An 8,922-nucleotide genomic window follows, 5' to 3' on the forward strand; every position below is an offset into this window, starting at 1 on the left:
CATCTGAATACTGGGTCCCCAGTTAGTGGCACTGGTTAGGGAGGCATAGAAGGTGTGGACTGCAGGTGGCCTTTGAGCATTTAAAGCTTCCTGCCATTTCCAGTTCCCTCTCTGTTTCCTGCTTGTGGTTCAAAATGTAAGCTTTCAGCTTCCTGCTGTCATTGCCTTGTGTTTGCTCTAGCATCATGGACTCTAAACTTCTGGAGCCGTAAGTCCAAACAAACTCCCTTTTTCCCATAAGTTGCCTCAGTCATGGTATGCTATCACAGCAGTAGAAAACTAATACAGCCACCCATCAGCTGATCTCATGAGCAAGACTTTCCTGTGTTCTGATGGGATTAGAAGTGGGCGCTGGTCCTGAATCTAGAAAACCCAAGGCTGGCTTTGAGCTCTGCAACTTGAACCTTGGACTTGAGATGGTGTGTGAGCTTCGGTTCCTTTTCCTTTTGCCTGGTAGCAAAAACAAATGTCCCACACAGTTGTTTGTGTTTGTACACATTAAATGAAGTGATCGCAGGGAAGTGATGTACAGCGCTCAATACATTATATACACCTGTATATGGTATTGTGCCCACCAACAAAATGGTTCAATCAGCTGTGCCCTCTTACACAAATGTTCAATAAAAAGAATTGCTGAAAGGAATTTGATAGTAACCACATGTTACACACACATACACACACACTAGTTTGGCATAAGAATTTCCTTCAATTTTGGTATTGTAGCTGCATTGTTGGCCAGCTCTGAATGCATTTTAGTTTATAACAGTATCCTATAGCCCCAGGTGCAGACCCTGCCTGCACCTCCAAAAGTACTGAGCGAGACACAGGCCTGAGGCACCCTCAGCATCAGTCTGCACTTTCTTGTTGTTGTTGCTTGTTTTTTGAGAGAAGGTTTCTCAGTATAGCCCTAACTGTCTTGGAACTCACTTTAGAGATCTGCCTGCCTCTGCTTCCCGAGTCGTGTGCAGCCACCACTGGCTGGCTACCTATAGCCTGAGCTTTTAAAAAATGTTCCCCCCTCCCAGTCTCCATTTTGGTTCCTTCTCCAGACCATCTGCTACAACAACCACATCTGCTCGTGTAGTTGGCTTCCTGAAGGCCACTCTATTACTGAAGCACTGGGGCGAGCACATACTCAGGAAAGAAAACAGCTGTCTTGAGCCTAGTTCTGTGCTGGACCCTGGGGTAAGAGTGAGTGAACCAATCAGATCTTCCTGAGTCGTACCCTCTAGAGGCAAAAAGGCCCTAGTGGCAAAGGACAGGCGCACTGGGAGGCAGCCGGACAGATGGGGTCACTCGGAGGAGGCCCAAGAGGAACACCCCGTAGCAGAGTCAAACAGAGGTGCTCCGGTGCCCACACACACTGCGAAGTTGACCTCTCTTAGACACCGAGTGTTTAGTGCCGTAGGGGAGGGGAAGGGAACGCAGGGCTAAGTGCTGACGGAACGTCCCTGTCAACACAATGTTCCGCCTGGCCGGGCCTTCATATATAAAGATATTTAATGAATTAGTTAATTAATGAGAGGAGTTTGATTGATAGATCATATGGTGCTCGCAGCAGGGTGAGTCTGACCCTGCTATCGTCGCCTAGGCTGTAATCCGTCCCCCTCATTGGTCGGGAGAGTGCGGTGGCTCCGGCAATTTGCATGCATTTAATGTAGCTCTTTAATAGGATGTAATGTTAGCGAAAGCCAAAAGCGCAGCAGCTGTAACTTAAAAGACAGCCCCATTACTGCAAGCCTTATAATTAGGGTAAGAGGGAGACTCGGGCTGCCATATGTTAAACTCTTTTGAGGTTAATAGCTCTGTAAGATTTTTGCAATTTAAAAAAATTACACTTGAAGGATGATGACAAGGCTCATCAATGAGGCGACGTTGTACCGGAGGGAAGGGACAGGAAGAGCTCATGGCCCCCAAGGCCCCTGTCCCCTAGGCAGGGCAAGGTGGCCCCTTTTCCCTACACAAATAACCTAGGCTCCCCTCCTGCCTTCTCTGAGCTTTCTCCACCCCAACTCCATTAGCGCAAAGCAGCGCCCTGGCTTCTGGGAATCCGATCTCTCTCTCCACCTGGCTTCCAGCGCACCCGGTTTCTGCCTGTCCTCCGCACCCAGCCGGAGGAGGGGGATGGAGGGGGGGCGAGATAAGGCGCGTGCGCACGCACCCGGCTGGGAGAAGCGCCCCGCGTGCTTACCTCGCAAAGTCCCTGGAAACTCCAGAGCAATTACGGGTCCCCGCAGGTTACCTGGCGTTGATTGCACAGCCGGGGCCGAATCAGGGAACACGCAGCAGGCATTGCCCGGGGGTTGGGGGGTAGGGGACAGGGAATTTGCTTGGTAATTACCTGGCATAAGGCCTTGAGGGTGTTTGCTACCTCGGTGCCACAGCCCGTGTGGCGAGAGGAGTCTGGTGGATCCGGAACCACAAGAACTGAGCAATGCACTTAGGTCCAGGAACGTGGCTCCCTAGTCCCTAGCTATGACAGGTGACACGGAGGATTCTCTCCTACTGGGTCCCCAAAAAAAGAGGGACATCGTACCCTCCCAAGCATCTGGTGCCTCCCCGAAGGCTGCCTCTCCAGCCATCCAGGGGAAAGGAAGTAGGGCAGCCTCTTTGGGAGCTGGAGCAGCCTGCTCCCGAACATTCCCCTCCCACTGCCGATGCTCCGCGGAGGAGCTTGGCAGACTGTCCGCTTGGCAAATCCTCTCCCCCAGTTCTGTCTCCAGCATCCTTCCCTTCCCCCCCGCCACGGCGCGTAGGTGCCCGACCCAAATTTCTTGTGACATTCCAGACAAAACAACATGGAGGAAAAGAAATCCCTTTTATTTTTTTAAGGGGGCTCTTGCTGGAAAATTACAGGAGGGATAAAATTACTGCTAATTGCACAATTATCTGATTATCTCTGGTACCAAAAATAAATGAGATCCTTCCCCCCTCCCAGCCACTTATAGAAGTCTCAGGGAGGCTCTTAGAGAAGATACGGGTCTGTCTTGTCAAAGCCTGGAGGGACCAGAGACGAGGAACAGAGCTGGGAAGCACAGACCAGGACACAAAGCAGGTGCCAGAGGAGCAGAGGCAGGGCGAGCCAGACAAGGGTAGTGATCGGGGAGCGTTCTCGGAAATTTTGTAACCCAGAGCTAAAAGTGTCTGAGTGATCCATTAGTTCAAGCATTAGCCTGGGGTTTACATGGGAGATCTCTAGAGAAAGGACAGATAAGAATAGGCTGTTGACAAGAAGGCACGTTGGGTGCCTGGACAAATCTCTGTCCTCTCTGAGCTCTTAGCTTGTGGGGAGAGGTGGCTTCTGTTGCCAAGGTTAAAAAAAAAAGTTGTTTGTTTTGGACATTTTGATTTGAAGTACGACTAACTGCAGAAATCCAGCCCAACAGCATCAGCTAACTTTTGTTAGTGCCTTAGGATTTAAAACACATTTTCTCTCATCATTCTTTTTCCTATCCTGTTCTCTCTCCATCTCTTCCAATGACTTCAACCAAGATCCAGAAAATGAAGAAGTAAAGTCTCAGGATTCTTCCCAGGAACACCTACTGTCTGAGACTAGCATGGCAATGCTGTAAGATTTTCTAGGGGAGAGGAGCCAGGACTTGAGGGATGTCACTACACAGGTCCAGAGACACAGCAATGGCGGCGCTGAAGCAGTGTTTCATGCTTTTCTTTATCTACTGGGTTTGGGCAGGTCACTAGTACAGCAAGGCTTTCTTTCCGCTTGGATGTAGCCCAGTCATCTGGAGCTATTTTCCCACGGGAAGGCACTTCACTTGGTGCCCCACACTAAAATGTCACTCTGAGGTCAACAATAACACCTCGATCCGTTAATGGAAAAGCCATCAGAAGGCCTTGGGAGCAGAGTCCACAGTACTTCCTCTTCTGCCTCATCAACCAATCAGGATTGGGAAAGACTGTGGTCCTTTTTCCGCATCCTCGGATTCCCACAGCTAGAGGAGGAAGAGATTGGGAAGTTCCATCTCCACGAACCCAGGGAGTGCCCTGCAAGGTGGAGGACCTCAGCAGCTTCCCAGACACTCCTTGGCAGTCTAAGCCAGAGCTCCACATTCACCCTGTCCCCATCATGTGCCCTCCTGCAGAGCAGTGGTGGCTGTCTCAGAATTACCACCCACAGATCGATATCTGGGTGATTACTGGCCTTGTGCAGCCAGCAGAGCTCATTCTTGAGACATGTGGAGATGCATGCAAGGACATAGGTTCCCTTCATTATAACCGCTAGGCCCTAGGTGGGAGCAACCCAATGCCAGAGACTCCTGGGACTGGGAGCCAAAGGCATTTGTGAACACACAGCTCTGAACTGAGGTTGCATGTGGAAGACAGAAGCCAATTGCCCAAGGGTGGTGCTCAAAAGGGGAGAGGCTTGGCTGGACCTCTTTACTCCTCTAACCAGTTCCCACCGTCCTTCCTCCTACGCTGGAGGAAGCCCACTGGAGACAAGTTAAGGAAAAGTAAACAAACTGACTTTTTCCCACCGGATTCTGCTTAGTAGGAAGTCCCTTAGGCAGAAGAGGTCAATGCCCAGTCAAGCAGGATGTGTGGGACCAGAGTATAGCTTAGGGTTATGTCTTGACAGCAGATTCCTTAACGAGGCTCTAGGCCGGAAGTAAACTCCTTAAGGCTCAAGTCCTCCCTTATCCCTGTGTTGGAGGTCCAAAGACAAACCAGACTCAGTCTTGACAAGCATATCACCTTGAAGAAATGACACAGAGGTGCCCATTAGATTTGCAGAATAATAGATGCCTGTAAGTTCAACACTCCAGGACCAGAGAGTGATGACTTGAGCAAGACTTCCCAGCATGCTGGTGGCAGAAGGACCAAGTAAGTGTATAGTCTGGTGTCCTGACTCTCAGTCCCACCACAACATGAATTCAGTACATGTCCCTCTGTCAGTTAGCTTGGGCAGAGCACCTAGCAGTCCTGGCCTTTGACACCTCCCTCATCTGCTTCTTTCTTACATTTCTCATGCATTAAGATTGGTAGCTACCCTTTCATCTTTCCTGCTAAACCAAACTTTTTTTTCTTTTAAGAAGAAACAGATACCATGAAGTTATTAAACTCAAAGAGAAACCTCCTCTCCAGCACCTTCTGTTGTCATAGAGGAGAGCTATGGGATGGATGGATGGATGGATGGATGGATGGATGGATGGATGGATGGATGGATGGATGGGTGGGTGGGTGTGTGGATGGATGGGTGGGTGGATGGATGGATGGGTGGGTGGATGGATGGATGGGTGGGTGGATGGATGGATTGATGGATGGATGGATGGATGGATGGATGGGTGGGTGGATGGATGGGTGGGTGGATGGATGGATGGATGGATGGGTGGGTGGATGGATGGAGAGGAACTAGGGACAGGAAGACAGAGGTACAAGTCAGGGTAGATGGTGTATTAGTTACTTGTATGCTGCTGTGAGAAATGTTCTGATAAAAGCAACCCAGGGAGAAACAGATACATTAGGACTACTGTTCCAAAGAGATAAGAGTCCGCCATGGCATGAAAGCCATGGGGGAGGCAAGACACCAGGCAGGGGGAGCATGACAACAGGAGCAGGAAGTTGACTGCTCTTATTTTCCAGCCCCCTTGCTCAGCCCTCACCTTGCACAGCACATGGTCACATGTTGCTGAGTATGCAGCTTAGTCATTCATCATGGCTTTGTGTATTTGTGTCATCAATATTGTACTTGAAAGCAAGTACAACACATTGAAGAGACCAGGCCCCTGTTTTAGCAGCCATGACAGGCTAACATGTGATCTCCTGGCCATGTCTCCTGACTCACTAGGAGGTCAGATACCCTCATGGCAAGGAACCAATCAAAAGTTAACTGGCAGGGCTGTGCTTTACGCTCTGGGTGTGCTTTATGTATAAGTGCACAACAGTGACATGCAGAGCATAGCAACCTTCCTGGGAGGGCCTATAGGCAATAACAACCAGTTGACTAATCAACACAGGGCAGGTCATCCAAGCCCAGAATCACACCAATCCTGAGACTGTTGCATACCCCTAGACACGCCCCTTATGCTACCCAATATATCACACACACACACACACACACACACACACACACACACACACACACACACACACACATACACACACACCCTGCCTCATGGTTTCTCGGGGTCTTTTCTCCAGTCATCTGCTGTGGTGAATGGATGAAAGGCCCCAGATAAAGAGGCTAGCGCCTTAAACAACTACAATAAAAGACTCTTTGCTTTTTGCATAAAAATGGGTCTCTTGGTGATTTGGGGGTTTCAGAAGTTGGGCACACTTGAGGGGTCTGTGTATCCTTCTTGGTACTTAGAACAACTATAGCACACAGCAGATGCTCAACAAATATTAGGTAGGTGCATTAGTTATTTTTTTTTTAATTCCTGCAATGAAAAAACCATGGCCAAGTCAAACTCATATAAGAAAACATTTAAGCCAAGCATGATGGCACATGCCTTCAACTCCAGCACCAGGGAGGCAGAAGCAGGCAGATGGTTCCAGGACAGTCAGAACTACATTACATAGAGAGATACTATCTTAAAAAAAGAAAGAGAGAGAGAGAGAGAGAGAGAGAGAGAGAGAGAGAGAGAGAGAGAGAGAGAAAAGAAAAAATTAATTTGGGGGCCCAATGTTCCAGGGGGCTAGCATCTATGACTATATGACTATCGTGACAGGGAGCATGACAGCACACAGGAAGGCATGGCTCTGGAACAGTAATTGTGAGCTTACACCTAATCCAGAAGCACAAGACACAGAGAGAGCTAATGGGGAATGCTGTGGATTTTTGAAACTCAAAGCCCTGCCCCAGTGACACACCTCTTCCAACAAGGCCACACCTCTTAATCCTTCCCAGACAGTTCCACCAAGCATTCAAATATATTAACCTATGGGGTCCATTCTCATTCAAACCATCACAGGAGGTAAAGGCATAAATTAAGTGATGAACTGAGAGTATTAAAATAAGAATGCTGAGAGATGCCGAGTATAAACTGACTCAGAACCATCAGTTTGTGATGAGGAAAATGGAGGAATGAGCATGCAAGATTTTGGTTTTTGTGGAAATGGCTAGGATTTACTTCCCTTCTCTCTGTGCTTTTCTTAAACACTTTCATATTATGCACCTGCTCACTTAGTTGTTCAGAACGTATGTATTGCCTGCTCCTTGCTAGTCACCATACAAAAGTGCAGTTAAAATTACTATCAGGACTTAAATTGTCAAAAGAATCATGATTGAGAGAATGGCTAGATTTTTGTTCTTGTTTTAATTTGTTTTGTTCTGATGTCTGATGAGACCAGGTTTTGCTATGTAGCTCAGGCTGGCCTGTAACTCAAAAGCCATCCAACCTCAGCTTACCAAATTCTGGGATTAGAGCCAAGTATTAGCACATTCAGCTGCCATTATTGCTCACTAAGCACTGTGCTTCAGATGTGTCACTAAGCAATTTACCCCCTTGTCTCTTTTCAGCAACTGAGCATAGTCCTTCCTTTGCACCCACTGTACAGACACAAAGTTGGAGCTCATGTTAGGTTAAGCAGCCTGCCTTAGTTACAACAGTGGAGAATGAAGGCAGCCAGATGCACTTCTTTGACCTTGACTTTTGTGCTAAGTTTCTTTATCTCAATTTTTTCCCACTCCTTATATTTCATTCCTGTCCCTGGGACCAAACCAAAAGGCCCAACCAAGGTGGCAGAGGAGACAGTCAAGGTCACCTAGCACCGAGCCCTTTGGAGGCTCCATGCTCCTGTTACTCCTCAGATCCCCTTGCAGCTCCATCTCCCAATCCCATCTGCTCATCGAACCCAAGCCCCACACCCCAGCACTGTGTATCATGGCTGGTGTGACTCACTGCACCGAGATGGGTCCCTAGGAATGAGGGCTCATGAAACCTTACGGCAGTTTTATAATGTATTTTTAGCTTTTACAGGTAAGTTGGGCAGCTGAGGCTGCAAACAGCCAAGTGCTTTGGGTGAATACGTGGCTCCCAGACTCAGACTTGGTGGGAACAACTGTGGGAAGGACGCGGTCATGTAGCTGCCTTCACGGAAGTGACTGTTTCTTCAGATCTTCACAGTTTAAAAAAAGCCCCATTGCCCTTTCTTGATTGACAGTTGGTAAATTCTCAACCTCAGACAAGTGCGTTTTCCATAAACAGTGAGGACCAGGCTAGGACTCAGATTTGTGTGTTCCCTCCTTGAATGAGAATGAAGACATGACTACTCCTCGATATGATTGTGGAGGATTTTAATGTAAACATGAGGGAGAGAACAACCCACGGCATCGAAAGTCCAGACACGACAGAATGGGGGGGGGGGGGTGAGAAGAGCAAAAGAGGAAGAGAAGACAGAGAGAGGAGAGGACAAGTGAACCAAGAGAGTTGTCAAGGACCAAGTGGCCAAGAGGCCTGCAGCACGCATGGACATGGGGAATAGAAGCTGGGAGGCCAGCAGCATGCATGGACATGGGGAACGGAAGCTGGGAGCGGGGAGTGACGCTCAGCCCCTGGGCTGGAGATGTTCAGGGTGGGCTGTGGCGTCAGAAGTGCTAGGAGGAGTCACAGGTACTGAGTGAGTCTAGTTCCAGGTTTCAGGACCTGACATCCCTGAACCCATGTTTAGGGCTCTGCTCCCAGGAGCCACCTGCCTGCACCAGCTTAGTGCCCTCGACTGCATCATTCACAGAGATAGCTCTCAGGTGTGAGAAATTCACACGAGGACTTTGCTAGCATCCTTTGTGGGATTTCAGTTCAAGCTCCTCCTACAACCAACATATCCCAGGACAATCTGGGAGTAAATCTCTGCTATAAAAACCCCAAGGCAGGGAAAAGATTCCATGTGTGTGTGTGTGTGTGTGTGTGTGTTTATGTGCGCGCACGCGCACACGTGCATATATGTGTGTGTGTGCATATATGT

General features: G+C 48.7%; 1 long non-coding RNA gene across 1 annotated transcript in view; it reads right to left on the reverse strand.

Annotated features, from left to right (window-relative positions):
• The window catches only part of LOC121133488, a 160,711-nt gene extending 158,060 nt beyond the window's left edge, over positions 1-2,651 (reverse strand). Inside the window, exon 1 of the long non-coding RNA XR_005870338.1 lies at positions 2,342-2,651. This is a non-coding gene — a long non-coding RNA (uncharacterized LOC121133488). The remainder of the gene's footprint in view (positions 1-2,341) is intronic.
• Between the last annotated feature and the right edge of the window lie 6,271 nt (positions 2,652-8,922).

Source organism: Mesocricetus auratus, unplaced genomic scaffold, assembly GCF_017639785.1.
Source record: "Mesocricetus auratus isolate SY011 unplaced genomic scaffold, BCM_Maur_2.0 Super-Scaffold_100022, whole genome shotgun sequence".
Taxonomy (NCBI): domain Eukaryota; kingdom Metazoa; phylum Chordata; class Mammalia; order Rodentia; family Cricetidae; genus Mesocricetus; species Mesocricetus auratus.